We start from the raw sequence: 22,220 nt of genomic DNA, 5'->3' as shown, positions 1-22,220 counted from the left end.
AACGCATCAAAAATGCGTTAAAAACGCACCAGCAGAAATGCATCCGGAACTGATCTGGATTGGTGCATTTTTCCCCCCTTTTTTTCTTTAACCTTAAGAACCTGGGTGTTCCAGTGCGTTTTTAGTGCGTTCCGGTGAGTTTTTGATGCTTTTTACAGCGTCCCAGTACAGTCCAGTGCAGAAAAAAATGCAGCAGGTTCTACTTTTTTTTTCTGGAACTGCAAGCACTGGTGTGAACTATGCCATTGAACACCATATAACCTACTTTCTATGCAGAAAAAAAAAAAAAAAACGCACGGGACTGCATGTGGTGTGAACTGGCCCTAAATAAGGACATGTGTGTTCCGGTGCGTTTTTGATGCGTTTTACAGCGTTTCAGTACAGTCCAGTGCAGGAAAAATGCGGCATGTTCTACTTTTTTTTTCTGGAACTGCAAGCACTGGTGTGAACGATGCCATTGGAAACCATATAACCTGCTTTCCAATGCGTTTTTGATGCAGAATAAAAAAAAAAATCGCACTGGATTGCATGTGGTGTGAACTGGCCCTGAATGTGAAATTCATTGGGGGGAAAAAACTGCACATCTTGTGATGAATCGGGTTCAGTATGTCTGGGATCCCATCCACGCTGCCGGTCTGGAGGAAATTTTTGAACAAAATGATGGCAAGATCGAATGTGCAGACGATTGATTTTTCAACATTTCCAATGCGAACATTTGAATGGAATTCTACTGGTAACACGGCCGGCTTCAGTGTGGATGGAGGAACCCCGTTCGATCTTTTTTTTTTGTTTTCCGATCTCAGACTGAATGATAGAAATCAAACAGTGTGTGTCCAGCTTTGCTGTAATCTAAAATCGTTCGCAGCCCCACCACATCATCTAAGCGCCCATCCGCGGGGGGGGGGTGTGTCTGAAACGCAGCGTTTAATGCTTCATCTATATGCATCTAAACGCACTGCTATAGGAATCAATGGGGGTCTACAGACACAAATGGGGGCCGCCCGCAGCAACCTCCAATAAAAAAAAAGTCAGGTACAGCGAGGGGCCGGCCTTGTCTGCAGGTTGTACACGCCCACATCGGGGGAGATTCACTAAAAGTGGAGAGTGCAGAATCTGGTGCAAAGAAAACGCATGTGACTGTCTGAGTGAAGCTTTAGGTGTCAATTAGACTTGTAGTTGGGGAGTGGCAAAAATGTGCAGTTGATCTGCACTTTTGCCACCCACAAACCACCCTCCCTTAAAGGGGTTGTAAACCCTCATTTTTTTTTTATTTTTTTTAATAACAAACATGTCATACTTACCTCCACTGTGCAGTTGGTTTTGTACAGAGTGCCCCACGATCCTCCTCTTTTGGGGTTCCCTTGCGGCGCTGGTGGCTCCTCCCCGCAATGGGTGTCCACGTCGGAGAAACACTCTCCTTGGTGGACACTAGGGTTGCCACCTGTCCAGGATTCACCCGGACAGTCCGGGTTTTTGAATAACGTGTCCGGGTTTCAGTCTACCTGAAACCCGGACACCTTATTGAGACAGGAATGTGGCTCAGAACAGGGCCTGACAGGAGGGGGAGGGGCCACTATGTGCGCCGCATTGCTATTCTCTTTGGAGTGCCCAAAGGTGTCCCAGGTCTGTTATGATCCTATAGTCTATATTAAAAATATTTTTTTTTTGCTGTGCGCTGCTAAAGTGTTCTGGTTTGGCTTGAAGAAAAAGTGGCAACCCTAGTGGACACCTGTGCGGGCGCGCTCCCGAGTCCTGCTTCTGCGTCTATTCACACAGAAAGCGGGACTCAGCCCCGCCCCCCCGCCCAGCGCCCGTGTAGTTGGACTTGATTGACAGCAGCGGGAGCCAATGGCTGCTCTGATATCAATCTATCCAATCAAGAGCTGAGACAACGGGCAGAGAGGAAGAGCGCGTCTCCGCCGAGGGAACGAACGGGCTCAGGGGAGTAAAATGGGGGGGGCTTGGGGGGGGGCGGTCAACATCAGAAGTTTTTTTCACCTTAATGCATAGGATGATTTACAGCCCCCAGGGCCCCGTACACACACGATAAGAAAATCGGAAGTAAAATTTAGTGTGGCGAACGATCTGCCGATTTTTCGGATCGTTAGTACGGTGTTTTCAACAGCCGATTACGATTTTTCGTACAAGCTGGATGTGCAGATTATAAAATCTTTGGTCGGATGTGAACACAACGTCTGATTTTTGTATAATTAGTACGGTTTTCGCCGGGAAAAAAAAAATCGTAAGACTAGGCATGCTCAGAAAGGAAAGAACACGTACAAAACTATTCAACGCATGACGTCACTTCTGACGCTGAATTTTGCCGTACGAAAATTTCCGTATGAAAGTAACCTCTTCACTTTCGACATGAGACTAGCGTGCCACAAAAAAAGGGATGAAAATCCGTCCAATAATACGAGGCTTTAGGCTGCGCACACACTATACAACTTTTGGGGTTTTTTTTTTTCGTTTTCCTTTAGGCCCCCTTTCACACTGCCGTGACTTGGTTTTGCCGCGATTTCAGGGAACGCCTGTGTATTCTTGAGGTCTGCGGACCACAACTCGCATCAAAGTCGTACCAAAGTAATACCGGGGCTACTTTGAAGTCGGTGCGACTTGAAGTCGCACAGATATGAATTGGTACTCATTGGAAATCATGGCAGTCGCAAGTCGCAGGACAAGTCGCACAACTGTGAAAATGGGCCTTAGATTTACCTACAACGATGTAGTACAAGGGCCGGCCTGGTTGTATACTAATTGGAAGTGTTAAGGTTTGACCTCCTATTATATGGTTTTGGTGAATCTAAAGGAAAAAATCTGAAGAAAATAGTGTGCAGTGGCGGCTAGTGTTTTTTTTTTTTTTTTTTAAGGGGGGGCCGCAAACACCCCCCCCCTCCCCTGCTCGCTGTCTGCCGGTTGGTTCAGCACTTACCCCATCTAGGTGGCGGGTAGGGGCTCCTGTGTCCTCTCCTCCATCACGGCAGCCTCCTCCCCTCCTCCTCCTTGGCGTCCAATAGGATTGCCTTTTCTTTCAGCCAATCGGGTCTCAAGACCCGCTTCCTGATTGGCCGGGAGGAGGATCAGTTTTACAATAGCGAATGAATATATATATATAACGCATCTTGGGAGCCCACCCTATTTGGAAGCCTATAAGGCCTCATGTACACGGCTGCTGGTAAACGGACGTTCAGAGGCAGTTGGACGCTTCTTTCAACCGCCCCTGAACTCCTCCAATGTGATCCTATGTGTCCATGTACACAGGGTCGTTTAATGACGTTTTTAGGCAGTTGCGTTTATAGGCTTTTCTATGAAGGCAAAAAAATGGGTTCAGTCGCTCAAGTTTCCGACGTTTCAGAGGCCAAACGCGGCTAAAAGCGGTAACTCGTTTTTTCAAACGCTCCTAAACGCAAACGCTGCATGTAAACGCAGCAGAACGGACGTTTTAAACGTGGGTTACTATCTGTCAAGTTAAATTGTTCAGGAGAGGTTGTAAAAACGTCCCGTGTATAAAGTCTTGGAGCCTCTGACTCTTATCAGGTGCTTAAAAAAAAAAAACACCCCCCCGCCATTGGAATCTATGCAATGGGCGTCCTGCAAGGGGCCAGGCACACGGATGGGGGGGGGGCGCCCGTGCGCCCTTAATAGACAGGCCGCCCCCGATGGTGTATATAAAGCTTTACGCTGCAAAAGGTAGAAAATGGCAAACCTCCCAACATTTTGAGGTAGGAATGAGGGACACCTACTAGAAAATGTATGTAGGCATAGGACACGCCCCCTGCCACACCCCCTTAAAGGAGAATTACCCCAAAAAAAGGTTAAATAAATCCACAAGGACTTTTTTTTTTACCATTACTATTACTTTATATTGGCTTTTATGTACAAACGTAGCAATTTAGAAATTAGATGAAAGGTTTAGCACTGGAAAACACTTTTTGAAAGATAAAAAGTGCATTTTATATACAACTATATAGATCAGACCAAAATGAGGGACAAATGAGGAGGAAAGAGGGACAGAGGGACATTGCTCCAAATCAGGGACAGTTTCGAGCTACGAAAGGGGGGGTGTTCACATTTTGCAGTCACCATGCGGCAAAGTTCACCCAACATGTAGCAATTGGGGGGCAGCAAGCCTGCAGAGCGCTACACACAAATGGGGAAGCGCTGCAAACAATCTGCATCCGTGTGTACTGCATGTGGTTGCAGCACGTTTGTCACCAAAGAATGGAGGTGTCACATCGCTTCCTCGCTGCCTGTCCACAGCCTCTGAAGTGCAAACTGAATGCAAATCGTGTTTCAGAGGAAAGGGAGGTTTAGATGCATGTCTCAATCTGCCCTTAGCCCGGGTTCACACATATACGAACACAGACATGGCATGTGATTCGCACCCACATTGCTATACGGTTCACATGCAATGTCTGTGCAATGCAAATTCAGCCATGCAGCTTGTATGGCTGAACTCACATTGGATTTGCACAAAAAAGGTGCAGGACCCTTTTTTTTCCCCCCATGTGATCTGATTCCTGTGCGCACCGCGATCTGCGAACCAATCTGGGGGGGGTCATTAACTTTGTATTGATACCCATAGTGGTGAACCCCGGGCTCAAAGTGTTTGTAAACCTCAGACATGAAATGTGAACAAAGAATATCCCTCTATAGTGTGTACATGTCTCAGTCCAGAGCACTAAGGCCCGGTTCACACTGATGCTGTGCGGAACTTGCAACAAATGCTGTATGGTTTCCGCACTGCATCAAAATCGCACCCTGTTCATGCGAACTGCTGCGGGTGTGTAACCGCCCTGAAATCGGTTTGCAAAACAGTGTGATTTGCAGAATTAGATCGCATGAGTACTGACCGATTCCAGTGCGGCACAAAAAGGGTTCTGCGCGATTTTGGTGTGGATTCAGTGCAATTTGAGCCCCCTGCTCCACTGACGCCGTCCACTGCTCTACTGATACCGTCCTCTGCTGTACTGACACCGTCCTCTGCTGTACTGACATCGTCCTCTGCCCTACTGACATCGTCCTCTGCCCTACTGACATCGTCCTCTGCCCTACTGACACCGTCCTCTGCCCTACTGACACCGTCCTCTGCCCTACTGACACCGTCCTCTGCCCTACTGACATCGTCCTCTGCCCTACTGACAACGTCCTCTGCCCTACTGACACCGTCCTCTGCCCTACTGACACCGTCCTCTGCCCTACTGACACCGTCCTCTGCTCCACTGACACCGTCCTCTGCTCCACTGACACCGTCCTCTGCTCTAGTGACACCATCCACTGCCCTACTGACACCGTCCTCTGCTCTACTGACACCGTCCTCTGCTCTACTGACACCGTCCTCTGCTCTACTGACAACGTCCTCTGCCGTACTGACATCGTCCTCTGCCGTACTGACATCGTCCTCTGCCCTACTGACACCGTCCTCTGCTCTACTGACACCGTCCTCTGCTCTACTGGCACCGTCCTCTGCTCTACTGGCACCGTCCTCTGCTCCACTGACACCGTCCTCTGCTCTACTGACACCGTCCACTGCTCTACTGACACCGTCCTCTGCTCTACTGACACCGTCCTCTGCTCTACTGACACCGTCCTCTGCCCTACTGACACCGTCCTCTGCTCTACTGACACCGTCCTCTGCTCTACTGACACCGTCCTCTGCTTTACTGACAACGTTCTCTGCTCTACTGACACCGTCCACTGCCCTACTGACACCGTCCTCTGCTCTACTGACACCGTCCTCTGCTCTACTGACACCGTCCTCTGCCCTACTGACACCATCCTCTGCTCCACTGACACCGTCCTCTGCTCCACTGACACCGTCCTCTGCTCCACTGACACCGTCCTCTGCTCTACTGACACCTTCCTCTGCCCTACTGACACCATCCACTGCTCCACTGACACCGTCCTCTGCTTTGCTGACACCGTCCACTGCCCTACTGACACCGTCCTCTGCTTTGCTGACACCGTCCACTGCCCTACTGACACCGTCCACTGCTCTACTGACACCGTCCTCTGCTTTACTGACACCGTCCACTGCCCTACTGACACCGTCCACTGCCCTACTGACACCGTCCACTGCCCTACTGACACCGTCCACTGCTCTACTGACACCTTCCTCTGCCCTACTGACACCATCCACTGCTCCACTGACACCGTCCTCTGCTCCACTGACACCGTCCTCTGCTCTACTGACACCGTCCTCTGCTCTACTGACACCGTCCTCTGCTCTACTGACTCCATCCACTGCTCTACTGACACCATCCACTGCTCTACTGACTCCATCCACTGCTCTACTGACACCATCCACTGCTCCACTGACACCGTCCTCTGCCCTACTGACACCGTCCTCTGCCCTACTGACACCATCCACTGCTCCACTGACACCTTCCACTGCTCTACTGACACCGTCCTCTGCCCTACTGACACCGTCCTCTGCTCTACTGACACCGTCCTCTGCTTTACTGACACCGTCCTCTGCTTTACTGACACCGTCCTCTGCCCTACTGACACCGTCCTCTGCTCTACTGACACCGTCCTCTGCTTTACTGACACTGTTCTCTGCCCTACTGACACTGTTCTCTGCTCTACTGACACCGTCCACTGCCCTACTGACACCGACCACTGCTGTACTGACACCGTCCTCTGCCCTACTGACACCGTCCACTGCCCTACTGACACCGTCCACTGCCCTACTGACACCGTCCTCTGCTCTAGTGACACCGTCCACTGCCCTACTGACACCGTCCTCTGCTGTACTGACATCGTCCTCTGCCCTACTGACACCGTCCTCTGCTGTACTGACATCGTCCTCTGCCCTACTGACACCGTCCTCTGCTGTACTGACACCGTCCTCTGCTCTAGTGACACCATCAGTATATGTACACATGCACACAGACGTATGTGTGTTTGAGCTTTGGGGCACACACCTGTGCCCACACGCATCTGCAAACATCTTTTTGCACACACCACAGCACTATGCAGTTGATTGTGGCGCATTTTTGGAAGAAAGTAAGGGACTTCTTTTCCCGTGTGTTCCCATGGAAATGAAAGGACCGCCCTACACCCAACGCACGGGAACGCACAACCGCGCTCGGTGTCGCTCCTGCAGGCGTGAACCAAGCCTTTCATTTTAGTGTCACTCATACCAGAAGGTCGATGTGCGGTTGCATAAAAAGGTGTCATGCGCTGTAATGAGCCCCCAAGGTATCCTGACAAGGCGGGGGTCCGCAGCGCCCCCCCCAGCAGGCCCCGACAATCCTGCCTTCTCAGGTCGAACGTTGCATTTGTTTGTACCAGTTTGTGCATGTGTGTCAGCTTGCCTTTGTGTACTAAGGCGTGGCGGCGTGTTTACATAAGCGCAGTTGGCACACTGGCCTCTCCGTCTTCATAATCCTGTTAGCTGGCAGCCTTCTTTCTCTCGGCTTCTTAGTGAGTATTTGTAAACTAGATATCTAATGGAAAATTATAGGAAAATTATAGTGAAAGCCATGATGAGAAAATCAGATTACCCCCAATTCAATTCTGCCATCCCAGCCCACACAGTGCGTTCTCCAGATTTTTTTTCCCATAAATGCCAATGCCAGGGGTCCCTATAATCAAATAAAATTGAAAATCATCTTCCCATTAAATTCAATTAGCTGCAATTTCTAAAGCCTATCAGAGATTTTAATTACTAAATTATAAAATTCTCCAATGCTAAATTGAAGACCCGGAAAAAAATTAAAAAATAAAAAAAAAAGTGTATCTTTGCGTTTCAGTAAAAAATACGGCTGTCTGTCTTCCTGTCCCTACTTATCTCCGTGTCCCTGGCTCCATGGTACTGCGACGTACCTGCACCGCGTGACGCCTGGACACTGCATGACAATGGGGGGGGGGAGGCTGGAAATAGACAATCCTCCGTACCATGCCCAGCAATACAACAAACACCTTTCCAGGATCACAAGCATAGCAGCCCATTGGTTGTTTGCTCGATCGCTAATTTGCTTCTTTCTATATCACAGCACACACCAATGACATACCTCCCAACTGTCCCTGATTTGGAGGGACTGTCCCTGATTTGGAGCAATGTCCCTCTGTCCCTCATTCCTCCTCATTTGTCCCTCATTTTGGTCTGATCTATATAGTTGTTTATAAAATGCACTTTTTATCTTTCGAAAAGTGTTTCCCAGCACTAAACCTTTCATCCGATTTCTAAATTGCTGCATTTTTACATTTTAAAAGCCAATATAAAGGAATAGTAGTTGTAAAAAAAACACTTGTGGATTTAATTACCCTTTTTTTGGTTAATTCTCCTTTAAGGGGGTGTGTTAGGGGGACGTGTCCTATACCTACATACATTTGCTAGTAGGTGTCCGTCATTCCCATCTCAAATTGTTGGGAGGTATGCAATGATGATCATCCATATACACATTTCTATTGTGCCCACATGACCCACGTCCTTCACAGACAGCCCTGAGCCAAACAATTCAGTACCCTAAAGTCAGCCATAGACGGTTCGAATCTTGGTTGGATTAGCAGAGACCGAGATTAGAACCAATCCACTGATCAACTAGAGTACAACCAGCCTGTTGGATTTTTCACACAATTATTGCTATAGCCACTAGCAACAATCACTATGTTCTCCCGCGGCTTCCCGCACCCCCATACCTCCCAACATTTTGAGATGGGAATGAGGGACACCTACGAGCAAACGTATTTAGGCATAGGACACGCCCCCCTCTCACACCCCCTTAAAGGAGAACTAACCAAAAAAAAAAGGTTAATTAAATCCACAAGGGCTTTTTAATATTACTTTATATTGTTTTTTTAAATTTACAAATGCAGAAATTTAGAATTTGGATGAAAGGTTTAGCTCTGGGAAACACTTTTTGAAAGATAAAAAGTGCATTTTATATACAACTATATAGATCAGACCAAAATGAGGGACACATGGGGAGGAAAGAGGGACAGAGGGACAGTCCCTCGAAATCAGGAACAGTTAGAAGCTAAGCGCACCCCCCGACTGGGAGAGCAAAACAGCGCCAGGGGGTGCGGGGGGGGGGTCAATGGAGAAATTGAGCGATTTTCTTTCCTGCAACCCGTGGTTGCAGGAAAGAAGATCATACCATCTATGGCCGGCTTAAGGGCTCATTGACACCAGAAAAGCCACGCTGAATGCATAGACACCGGTATGTACTGGGAGGAACAGTGCTGGTCCCAACAGATCCCATGGTCTACTTTCTGAACATAAAACATGGTGGTGGGGATGCTGGCAACATAATAGACCTAATATGGCCACATGTTAATGCAGGAATAAGCCTGGAGTAGTCCAAACCCATGTTCATCCAAACCTAGAAAGCAAGCTGTCAGTGCCGGGCCAATGAGCTACGGACAGTGGATTCCCCACCCTGCAGCTGCACATAAACAAAGGGGTGGGGATACTGGTGACATCATTGACCTATTATAGACACATTTCATTGTAGTAATGAGCTTGGGTTCGGTTATTTGTTTCAGTTTCAGTCTGAACCCATGTTCATCCAAATCATGAAGACAGCTGTTAGTGCCAGGCCAGGGTGGAGAATTCCCTACCCCGCAGCTGCACATTAAGAAAGGGGTGTGGATGCTGGTGACATCACTGACCTAATATGGCCACATGTCAGTATGGTTGGCTTGGGTTCGGATGTGGGTTTGGCCAAACCCATGTTCATCCAAACATCTGTCCATGCTGGATCAATGCGCTGCAGATGGGGGATTCCCCACCCTGTAGCTGCACATACACAAAGGGGCGGGTATGCTCATGAGATCATTGACCTAATATGGCCACAATGTCATATTCGGTTAGTGAAGTTGACCTAATATGGCCAAGGGGCCATATTAGGTCAATGGTCGCACAAGCATCCCCAACCCTTTGTTTACATCTTTTGCATGGTGGGCAATATCCTGCAACCCATTGGCCCACCAATGACAGCTAACTTCCAGGTTCAGCCAAACTTGGGTAGGACGGAACCTAACCCTGAACCCAAGCTCAACACTACAATGACATGTGACCATATTAGGTTAATGGTTGCACCAGCAACCCCAACCCTTTATTTCCATATTTTGCATGGTGGGGAATATCCTGCAACCAATTGGCCCACCAATGACATCTAACTTCAAGGTTCAGCCGAACTTGGGAAGGACGGAACCCAACCTTGAACCCAAGCTCAATTATGTCGCTAGTACCCCTCCTCTTTGTTTATGTGCAGTTGCGGGATGGGGAAAGCCCCTCCCCCACACTTGCAGCTCATTGGCCTGGCACTGACAGCTGCCTTCCAGGATTGGACAAGCTTGGGCTTAGACTGAACCCAGAGACCAGATATAAAACATACAAACTCCAAGCAGATATTGTCTGAGGTGGGATCCTGCCTAAGGCCAGAAGGTAGGAGCTCCTGGCCACCTACTACCACCCCATACTAATCTCCCACCCTATCACATACATGTCCTAGCCTACAATACACAGGACACTCCTCCTATGATTAATATTTGATATAACCTAAATGATCCGGAGATTGTGCCCTAGACAGATTTGGCTCCAGTGGTTGCTGATGTCATTGTGACATCATCAGTGTCCCTATCTGAACACACATATCGGCACACAACACTCTGATCATAGCAGGGAAGAAGAATGATTATTCCAAGGAAAATACACTTTGTACACTGGAATGTAAACAATAATTATTAGTCCTAGATAATGAGAGGCCGGGGAGAAGGAGCCTTCCCAATCCAACATACTCAAATAATAGAATAGAGTTATTGATGAAAAGTAACTACAAGGTCAAGAATTGGTGAAATCTCCTGAAATATAAGATCGAGACATATAAGAAAACTTAATTCTGGGCACAAAAAAAAAAACCTTTCAGTGGGGAAAAGGCCCACAAAGCATTTACTGTAGATGACGTCTAAAGAACAGAGCATGCTGGTTATAAAAAATACAGATAGGCTCCTTACATGGGTGGTCCGATCATGTCCCCAGTCAGTTTTTCAGGCAGGCCTGATCGTCGAAAAGTCCATGTTAGCCTATGGGTTGCAGAATATAAGGCTTTCTGTGAATGGATGAGGGAAGATCCTGTTTATCCACCCCCTGCTCTCCCTCCTCGAATGCCTTGTATTCTGTAAAAAGAACACAAGGCTTTTTGTGAATGGATGAAGGGAGAGAAAGGAGAGAGATCTCTGCATTGTACTATAGCCGGAAATGTCAGTTGAGAAGAGCTCTCTGTGTTATATCTGGCCTGAATGAAACTGTCACTTTTACAGTAAGCAGCGGCCATCCTGACAAAAAAAAATGAGGTAACATTTCAAGTGTAGTGTTTCCAAAAAAAATACATTTTCTTTTCATGGAGTTCCACTTTACGTAGACTACACCTTTAAGCCTGGCCTTACACTAGGAACTTTTTTTCGCCAGCTGCAGGGAAAAAAAAATCTAACAGATACCTCTATCCACACTATACAGCCAGCATGGACATGTCTCCCAGCTGGGCTACTGTATTCTGATAGTTGGCGGCCACAGCTGTCAGAGTACCTGAACAATGAATTCATCTGCTTGGATGCAGTTGTTGTTCGGATGACAATTTTCCATATGGCTCCTTCGCTTTTCTACAGAAAGCATGATTGGTGGAAGGGGACCAACAGGGCCACCCATTAACATTAAACAAATTTTACCTGGCTTGTCAGGAACCAGCCGAAATCTGAACAGCCAATGGCCAACTGGTCAAAATCTGAACAGCCAATGGCCAACAGGCCCCAAATTGAACAACCTATGGCCAACCGGCTGAAATCTGAACAGCTTATAGCCAACCGGCTGACATCTGAACAGCCTATAGCCAGCCAACCGAAACCTGAACAGTCAATGGCCTACTGGTCGAAATCTGAACACCCAATGGCAAACTGGCTGAAATTCGAACAGCCAATGGCAAACTGGCTGAAATTCGAACAGCCAATGGTCAACTAGCTGGAATTCGAACAACCTATGGCCAACTGGCACCAACACATTCTGAATGGCACACAACATTCTCTGCATAGCACCAACACATTCTGAATGGCACCAAACATTTACCGCATGGCACCAACACATTCTGAACGTCACCCACACATTCTGAACTGCCCCCAATATTCACCGCAAGGCAGCAACACATTCTGAATGGCACTCAACATTCAGAGCGTGGCACCAACACATTCTGAACGACCCCCAAAATTCACCACATGGCACCAACACATCCTGAACTGCACCCAACATTCACCGCATGGCACCAACACATTTTGAATGGCACTCAACATTCACCGCATGGCACCAACACATCCTGAACTGCCCCCAACATTCACCGCATGGTACCAACACATTTTGCATGGCACTCAACATTCACCGCATGGCACCAACACATTCTGAACTTCCCCCAAAATTCACCACATGGCACCAACATATTCTGAACGGCACCCAACATTCTCTGCATAGCACCAACACATTCTGAATGGCACCAAACATTCACCGCATGGCACCAACACATTCTGAACTGCCCCCAATATTCACAGCATGGCACCAACACATTCTGAATGGCACTCAACATTCACCGCATGGCACCAACACATTCTGAACTGCCCCCAAAATTCACCACATGGCAACAACACATCCTGAACTGCCCCCAACATTCACCGCATGGCACCAACACATTTTGAATGGCACTCAACATTCACCACATGGCACCAACACATTCTGAACTGCCCCCAATATTCACCGCATGGCACCAACACATTTTGCATGGCACTCAACATTCACCGCATGGCACCAACACATTTTGCTTGGCACTCAACATTCAACGCATGGCACCAACACATTCTGAACTGCCCCCAAAATTCACCACATGGCACCAACACATCCTGAACTGCCCCCAACATTCACCGCATGGCACCAACACATTTTGAATGGCACTCAACATTCACCACATGGCACCAACACATTCTGAACTGCCCCCAATATTCACCGCATGGCACCAACACATTTTGCATGGCACTCAACATTCACCGCATGGCACCAACACATTTTGCTTGGCACTCAACATTCAACGCATGGCACCAACACATTCTGAACTGCCCCCAAAATTCACCACATGGCACCAACACATTTTGAATGGCACTCAACATTCACCACATGGCACCAACACATTCTGAACTGCCCCCAAAATTCACCACATGGCACCAACACATCCTGAACTGCCCCCAACATTCACCGCATGGCACCAACACATTTTGAATGGCACTCAACATTCACCACATGGCACCAACACATTCTGAACTGCCCCCAATATTCACCGCATGGCACCAACACATTCTGAATAGCACTCAACATTCACCGCATGGCACCAACACATTCTGAATGGCACTCAACATTCACCGCATGGCACCAACACATTCTGAACGGCCCCCAAAATTCACTGCATGGCACCAACACATTCTGAACGGCACCCAACATTCTCTGCATAGCACCAACACATTCTGAACGGCACCCAACATTCACCGCATGGCACCAACACATTCTGAACGGCACCCAACATTCACCGCATGGCACCAACACATTCTGAACGGCACCCAACGCACCTCACCAACAGATGTGTGTTGTGCCAAGCCACCAAAAATGCGCGCAGCTGTACGGTGTGCATTACTGCGATGTCCTAGAATGAATGAATCCTAAATGTCTTCCAAAAACTAGGAAAGTGAGGGATAATATTTGGGATTTGTGGCAAATTCCTCTGTATTGGGAAACGCTCGTGGCACGTCATCCGGTAAACATGTAAATATATACTTTGTTAAATATACGGTGAGCTGTGTACACCAGGCAGGGTAACTTAGATACAAAGTAAACAATGTCCTCATACAGAATGCCACCCTCACCTTTCCTCCTCCACTCTATTCGTTATCCCCTCCACACCGCCCAATCCCATCTGCTGGTCCCTGTCAGATCTTCCTTCACCCGGAGTCGGATCCTGAAGGTTTTTTTTTTGGCAGTTGCAGTCGGTAACAAGCAAATAAACACACATTAATTATACTGGTAAAGTATTTTTCCTTCAATAAAAATAAAACTGGTCGGACCAGATTCTCCGGTTCAAATCTTTGTCTTTCTTTAGAATTAGTAATCAGTTTCAGTTGAAAGCTCCAAAACTCAAAAGTCTGTTTTGCAACCAAACAATTGCACAAGAGAACGGGCGATGGGGACAAACGGCTTTGTGGACAGCCATGAGCCATTGGATGTCCCTCACCGTACGATACTAAAATGAATTAATACTTTATTATAGGGGGGATAAGGGTGACCATACATGTTACATTCTGACCGTAGAATCTTTGTACAATCAACCCTTGATTTACTAAAACTGTCATATGAGGTTCTAGCTAAACTAACTGATGGAGTTGTATCGAATCATTGTACAATCAGATTGTAACGTGTGTGGTGAGCTTAATGGAGTTGCACCGATACCACTTTTTTAAGACCGAGTACCGATACTTTTTTTCAAGTACTCGCCGATTACCGATTCTTTTTTTAATTTTTACTGTCATGTGACAGTAGCACTAATATGCAGCACTGCTGGGCACTGATAGGTGGCACTGATAAGGCATGGACTGTGTCAGTAGTTTATTATTTAATATTTTTTTACTATTTTTTTACAATTTATACATATATATTCCACAGTTCCTTTCTCTGCAGCCTCGACTGCACTGAAGATGAATGAAGAGGAGACAGAGGCTCCTCTCAATTCATAAACGGAAGCATCATAAACATGGTGCATTCGGAAAGGGAAGGAGCTGGTAAATTACAGATTCAACGGCTCCTTCCTCTGTTTTCCATCCTGAAAGATCTGGGGCAGGGGGGACCAGAGGAGGACATGGAGGGGAAGCAGAGGAAGACATGGAGAGGGACCGGAGGAGGACATGGAGGGGAAGCAGAGAAGGCGCTGAGGAGAACATGGAGGGGGAGCGGAGAAGGCGCTGAGGACACAGAGGGGGAGCTGAGAAGGACACGGAGGGGGAGCGGAGAAGGAGTGGCGGAGGACAAGGAGGGGGAGCAGAGGATGACACGGAGGGGGAGTGGAGAAGGAGCTGAGGACACTGAGAGGGAGCAGAGAAGGAGCTGAGGACACAGAGGGAGAGCTGAGAAGGAGACGGAGGGGGAGTGGAGAAGGAGTGGGGGAGGACACGGAGGGGGAGATGGGAAGGAGCTGAGAAGGACACGGAAGAGGAGTGGAGAAGGAGCTGAGGACACAGAGGGAGAGCTGAGAAGGAGACGGAGGGGGAGAGGAGAAGGAGCTGAGGAAGACACAGAGGGGGAGCAGAGAAGGAGCTGAGGAGGACACGGAGGGGGAGCAGAGGAGGACACGGAGGGGGACATGGAGGGGGGGCAGAGGAGGACACGGAGGGGGAGCAGAGGAGGACACGGAGGGGGAGCGGAGAAGGAGTGGAGAAGGACACAGAGAGGGAGCGGAGGAGGACACGGAGGGGGAGCGGAGAAGGAGTGGAGGAGGACACGGAGGGGGAGCGGAGAAGGACACAGAGGGGGAGCGGAGAAGGAGTGGAGGAGGACACAGAGGGGGGGCGGAGGAGGACGCAGAGGGGGCGGAGAAGGAGCTGAGGAGGACACGGAGGGGGAGTGGAGAAGGAGCTGAGGAGGACACGGAGGGGGAGCAGAGGAGGAGCAGAGGAGGACACGGAGGGGGAGCGGAGAAGGAGTGGAGGACACAGAGAGGGAGCGGAGGAGGACACGGAGGGGGAGCGGAGAAGGAGTGGAGGAGGACACGGAGGGGGAGCGGAGAAGGACACAGAGGGGGAGCGGAGAAGGAGTGGAGGAGGACACAGAGGGGGGGCGGAGGAGGACGCAGAGGGGGCGGAGAAGGAGCTGAGGAGGACACGGAGGGGGAGTGGAGAAGGAGCTGAGGAGGACACGGAGGGGGAGCAGAGGAGGACACGGAGGGGGACGGAGAAGGAGCTGAGGAGGACACGGAGGGGGAGTGGAGAAGGAGCGGAGGAGGACACGGAGGGGGAGTGGAGAAGGAGCGGAGAAGGACACGGAGGGGGAGTGGAGAAGGAGCTGAGGAGGACACGGAGGGGGAGCAGAGAAGGAGCAGAGGAGGACACGGAGGGCGACGGAGAAGGAGCTGAGGAGGACACGGAGGGGGACGGAGAAGGAGCTGAGGAGGACACGGAGGGGGAGTGGAGAAGGAGCGGAGGAGGACACGGAGGGGGAGCAGAGAAGGAGCAGAGGAGGACACGGAGGGGGACGGAGAAGGAGCGGAGGAGGACACGGAGGGGGAGTGGAGAAGGAGCGGAGGAGGACACGGAGGGGGAGCAGAGAAGGAGCAGAGGAGGACACGGAGGGGGACGGAGAAGGAGCTGAGGAGGACACGGAGGGGGAGTGGAGAAGGAGCGGAGGAGGACACGGAGGGGGAGCGGAGAGGGAGCAGAGGAGGACACGGAGGGGGAGTGGAGAAGGAGCGGAGGAGGACACGGAGGGGGAGCGGAGGAGGACACGTGGGGGGAGCGGAGGAGGGCAGAGGGGGACTGGAAGAGGACATGGCAGGGGACCTTAGGAGCACGGAGTAGGACAAAGAGGGGGACCAGAGGAGGACACAGGGGACAGTCAGGGACGGTGTGGCGGTGCGGGCCCTTACAAGCACCAATCTCCCTGTATAGATTTAGCAGCTGAAAGCCGCGGGAGAGAGAGGAGGAGAAGCTACAGTCAGCTGATTTATTGAAATCTATACAGGGAGATTGGTGCTTCTAACGACCCTCATCGCCTAGGGTTTGGATTAGGCATCGAAGCATTTGCACGAGTATAAGTACTCGTGCAAATGCTCGGTATTGGCACTGATACTAGTATCAATATCGGTGCAACCCTAATATTAGAAAACAAATCTCAACAGTCTGGAACAAACGTGGTCTTGTTTTAAAAACATACTGTCATACACAGAGTACACACAGCTCATTAAAGTGGTCCTTCACCCCAAAAATGAATCTATTATTTTCCCCTGGCTCCATCCCCCTCCCTCTCACTAAATTGGATACAAGTGCTTTGGATTTAAGCGCATGTGCAGCTCAGTTTACATTACAGAGCACTACCTGTGTGCGGTGATGACTTCACTACCATGCATGCGTGGGCGTGACATCATTCTCTGCTGGCCAATCAAGACCAGCGCCCAGAAAAAGATTCCGGCACTGGCAAGGGACTTTGAGGGCGTTGGACGTTGGAACAGAGATAAGTATCATTACCTTTAGTTCTGCTTTAAAGTGGTTGTAATCCCTCACATATACCCAGTGCAGTGACTGGCCTCAGGTGATACACAGAGATAAAACAAATTCTCCTACATATGTTGTACCTGTTTATATGCAGTCTTCTCTTCTCTACATCCATTTAAAGTGCAGAAATTATAAAGCTTGTCTGAGCTGTCAGAAAACAGGGGGCAGAGAGCTTTCTCAAGAGGTGGTTCTGTGCAGCTCAGTAGATTGTTTTAAGAAAGGCATGGATTCTTTCCTAGATACACATAATATAACTGGATACTAATATTATAGGTAAAGTTGATCCAGGAATTATTCGATTGCCTCTCTGGGGATCAGGAAGGAATTTTTTCCCCTGCTGTACCAAATTGGATCATGCTTTGCTGGGGTTTTTCGCCTTCCTCTGGATTAACTGTGGTAGAGGATCGCGTATATTTTTTTCCCCCTTTAATTGGTGGACTCATGTCTTTTTTCATCCAGACTAACTATGAGAGCTGAAGCTACACTCTGCAGTGCTCAGTGAGGAGAGGTCTGAGAGCTGATTGGATGGAAGGAGCACACCCCCCTTCACATAGCACACAGGAACAGAGCTGAGGCTGTCAATCAGCTGGAGATCCCTCCCCTGTCACCATTATTCTCTTGGTGTCAGGAAAACTTGTCAGAAGTGATTCATGCTGATAGCAGAGGAAAGAAGGCAGCTAACAGTAATGGCGAACCTTGTCACCTCAGATGTTTTGGAACTACATTTCCCATGATGCTCAACTAAACTGCAGAGTGCATGAGCATCATGAGAAATGCAGTTCCAAAACATCTGGGGTGCCAAGGTTCACCATCACTGAACGAAGCCATAAAGTCCGAAGAATTGTCATAGACCTCCAAGACAGGATTGTATCGGGGCACAGATCTGGGGATACATTTCTGCAGCATTGAAGGTCCCAATGGCCTCTATCATCCGTAAATGGAAGAAGTTTGGAACCACCAGGACTTTTACTAGAGCAGACCGCCTGTCCAAACTGAGCGATCGGGGGAGAAGAGCCTTAGTCAGGGAGGTGACCAAGAACCCAATAGTCACTCTGACAGAGCTCCAGCGTTTCTCTGTGGAGAGTGGAGAACCTTCCAGAAGAACAACCATCTCTGCAGCACTCCACCAATCAGGCCTCTATGGTAGAGTGGCCAGATGGAATTCACTTCTCAGTAAAAGGCACATGACAGCCTGCCTGGAGTTTGCCAAAAGGCACCTGAAGAACTCTCAGACCATAAGAAACAAAATTCTCTGGTCTGATGAAACAAAGATTGAACTCATTGGACTGAATGGCGAATGTCATGTCTGGAGGAAACCAGGCACCGCTCATCACCTGGCCAATGCCATCCCTACAGTGAAGCATGGTGGTGGCAGCATCATGCTGTGGGGATGCTTTCCAGTGACAGGAACTGGGAGACTAGTCAGGAACGAGGAAAAGATAAATGCAGCAATGTACAGAGACATCCTTGATGAAAACCTGCTCCAGAGCGCTCTGGACCTCCGACTGGAGTGAACGTTCCAACAGGACAACAACCATAGGCACACAGCCAAGATAACAAAGGAGTGGCTATGGGACAACTCTGTGAATGGCCTTGAGTGGCCCAGCCAGAGCCCAGACTTGAACCCTCTTGAACATCTCTGGAATGATCTGAAAATGGCTGTGCCCTGACGCTCCCCATCCAACCTGATGGCACTTGAGGGGTCCTGCAAAGAAGAATGAGAGAAACTGCCCAAAAATAGGTGTGCCAATCTTGTAGCATCATACTCAAAAAGACTTGAGGGTGTCACTGGTGCTTCACCAAAGTATTGAGCAAAGGCTGTGAATACTTATGTACACGGGATTTTTTTATTTTTAATAAATTTGCAAAGATTTCAAACAAACTTCCTTCACATGTCATTATGGGGGATTGTTTGTAGAACTTTGAGGAAAATAATGAATTGAATCGATTTTGGAATAAGACTGAGGATTTACTCTCTCGCTCAATACTTCTCATTCCCACCGTTAACAAAAGCAAGAAAGCAGATCTAAAGATGGCCATACCCCCCGATCAATTTTTGAACGAACGTTCATCCGAATATCCCAACAAAAGTTTTCAGTATACGACAAATGTCGTTCGAAAGTACAAAATTGAATTTGATTTTACACTTGATTACAGAACGAATGTAAATTCCTGGGTGAAAACTTCATTCACTGTTACATAAGGAAATGATTCCGGACGGCTGCACTTCCAAAAATCCTTTTACTGAAGCTTCATATGACAAGTGGTTGACAGATGGAGCAGGGGACAAAGAGGTAGACGCGTTTTGCGCAAATGTTAGCGCTTAGTCATTAACTCAATTCACTGTTTCCTATTCATTTGAGAAAAATGTTCCATCCTGCTCCTTCCAGTTTTCCGGATACTATGGTTGGAAATGAATGAATTGTATCCCATTCATAATTAGAAAATAGAAAAAAATATTATTTACTTAAAACAAAAAATTTTGAACAAAATTGTACTTTGGCCAGCCTAAGGCCGGTACCTTTAATCCGATCACACCGGGAGCAGAGAGAGGCCGTGTCTCGGGTCTATTGGCATTTGTATATGTTTTACAGCACAGCAGCCTCTGCCTTTAGATTAGATTCTACCCCCCCCCCTCCCCCTTCTCCCTCTATTCTGTCTGACAGTCCTATCATATTTTTCCTGTTTAGCGGACCATGAATTAACCTTCATACCAGTTACAGGGCTATTTAGCTCCTGCCGCTAGTAATCACCAAACTTTCATTGTCTGCAGCCACAAATCTGAGTATATCCTGCAGATCAATGCCGTGTAATCAGGTATGGTCATTGCCAGGAGCTGTGATGGAGGGTTCGGCATCAGGTATGTCCGTCCAGATACTTGACCACTTACAGTGCCTTGAAAAAGTATTCATACCCCTTGAAATTTTCCACATTTTGTCAGGTTACAACCAAAAACGTAAATATATTTTATTGGGATTTTATGTGATAGACCAACACAAAGTGGCACATAATTGTGAAGTGGAAGGAAAATGATAAATGGTTTTCAACGTTTTTTACAAATAAATATGTAAAAAGTGTGGTGTACATTTGTATGGCGCCCCCCTGAGTCAATACTTTGTAGAACCTCCTTTCACGGCAATTACAGCTGCAAGTCTTTTTGGGGATGTCTCTACCAGCTTTGCACATCTAGAGAGTGACATTTTTGTCCATTCTTCTTTGCAAAATAGCTCAAGCTCTGTCAGATTAGATGGAGAGCGTCTGTGAACAGCAATTTTCAAGTGTTGCCACAGATTCTCAATTGGATTCAGGTCTGGGCTTTGACTGGGCCATTCTAACACATAAATATGCTTTGATCTAAACCATTCCATTGTAGCTCTGGCTGTATGTTTAGGGTCGTTGTCCTGATGGAAGGTGAACCTCCACCCCAGTCTCCAGTCTTTTGCAGACTCTAACAGGTTTTCTTCTAAGATTGCCCTGTATTTGGCTCCATCCATCTTCCCATCAACTCTGACCAGATTCTCTGTCCCTGCTGAAGAAAAGTATCCCCATAACATGATGCTGCCACCACCATGTTTCACAGTGGGGATGGTGTGTTCAGGGTGATGTGCAGTGTTAGTTTTCCACCACACATAGTGTTTTGCTTTTAGGCCAAAAAGTTACATTTTGGTCTCATCTGATCAGAGCTCCTTCTTCCACATGTTTACTGTGTCCTCCACATGGCTTCTCACAAACTGCAAACAGGACTTCTTATGGATTTCTTTCAACAATGTCTTTCTTCTTGCCACTCTTCCATAAAGGCCAGATTTGTGGAGAGCACGACTAATAGTTGTCCTGTGGACAGATTCTCCCACCTGAGCTGTGGATCTCTGCAGCTCCTCCAGAGTTACCATGGACCTCTTGGCTGCTTCTCTGATGAATGCTCTCCTTGCCCGGCCTGTCAGTTTAGGGGGACGGCCATGTCTTGGTAGGTTTGCAGTTGTACCATACTCTTTCCATTTTCGGATGATGGATTGAACAGTGCTCTGTGAGATGTTCAAAGCTTGGGATAATTTTTTATAACCTAACCCTGCTTTAAACTTCTCTACCACTTTACCTGTCTGGTGTGTTCCTTGGCCTTTATGATGCGGTTTGTTCAATAAGGTTCTCTAACAAACCTCAGAGGGCTTCACAGAACAGCTGTATTTATACTGAGATTAAATTACACACAGGTGGACTCAATTTACAGATTAGGTGACTTCTGAAGGCATTTGGTTCCACTAGATTTTAGTTAGGGGTATCAGAGTAAAGGGGGCTGAATACAAATGCAAGTCACACTTTTCAGATATTTATTTATAAAAAAAAAATTGAAAAGCATTTATCATTTTCCTTCCACTTTACAACTATGTGCCACTTTGTGTTGGTTTAGCACATAAAATGCCAATAAAATACATTTACATTTTTGGTTGTAACATGACAAAATGTGGAAAATGTCAAGGGGTATGAATACTTTTTCAAGGCGCTGTATATATTTAAAGTGAAATTAAACCCCAAACGAAAATTTTTATATTTATATATTGCAGCTTAAAGCGGTGGGTTCCACCCAAAAGTGGAACTTCCACCCAAAAGTGGAACTTCCGCTCATTTTATCCCCCCCCCCCCCTTTTGGTGGGGAGCAGATACCTTCCGGAAGACCGGACCATGACGATCCATGTCAGCAGCTCAGTCCCACTCCTCCTCCCTCCTCTTCTGATGGCCAGTGAAAGAGCGTAGCGAGCTTTGCGCATGTGCAGTAGGGGCCCAGCCATGAAGCCGAAAAAGCAACGCTGCCGGGTTCCCTTAGTAGCAATGGCCGTGGCAGCACCTGACCGGCCGATCCGAAGATCGTCTGTGGTGCCCTCATCGCTGGACTCCAGGACAGGTAAGTGTCCTAATGTTAAAAGTCAGCAGCTACA

General features: G+C 48.1%; 1 protein-coding gene across 2 annotated transcripts in view; it reads right to left on the bottom strand.

Moving 5' to 3' along the window:
* The window catches only part of CASZ1 (castor zinc finger 1), a 319,815-nt gene that overhangs the window by 107,627 nt on the left and 189,968 nt on the right, over positions 1 to 22,220 (bottom strand). Inside the window, exon 1 of one of the 2 annotated variants that reach the window (XM_073603471.1) lies at positions 13,900 to 14,019. The exons of the other annotated variant lie outside the window; for it this stretch is intronic. The gene's annotated coding sequence lies outside the window, so the exon portion shown is untranslated. Of the gene's footprint in view, positions 1 to 13,899; positions 14,020 to 22,220 lie in introns of those variants that run through there. 2 annotated transcript variants of the gene reach the window in all.

Source organism: Aquarana catesbeiana, linkage group LG10 (assembly GCF_042186555.1).
Source record: "Aquarana catesbeiana isolate 2022-GZ linkage group LG10, ASM4218655v1, whole genome shotgun sequence".
NCBI classification, from domain to species: Eukaryota; Metazoa; Chordata; class Amphibia; order Anura; family Ranidae; genus Aquarana; species Aquarana catesbeiana.
The sequence above is the reverse complement of the archived record's forward strand: the minus strand, read 5'-3'. Positions and strand labels throughout refer to the sequence as shown.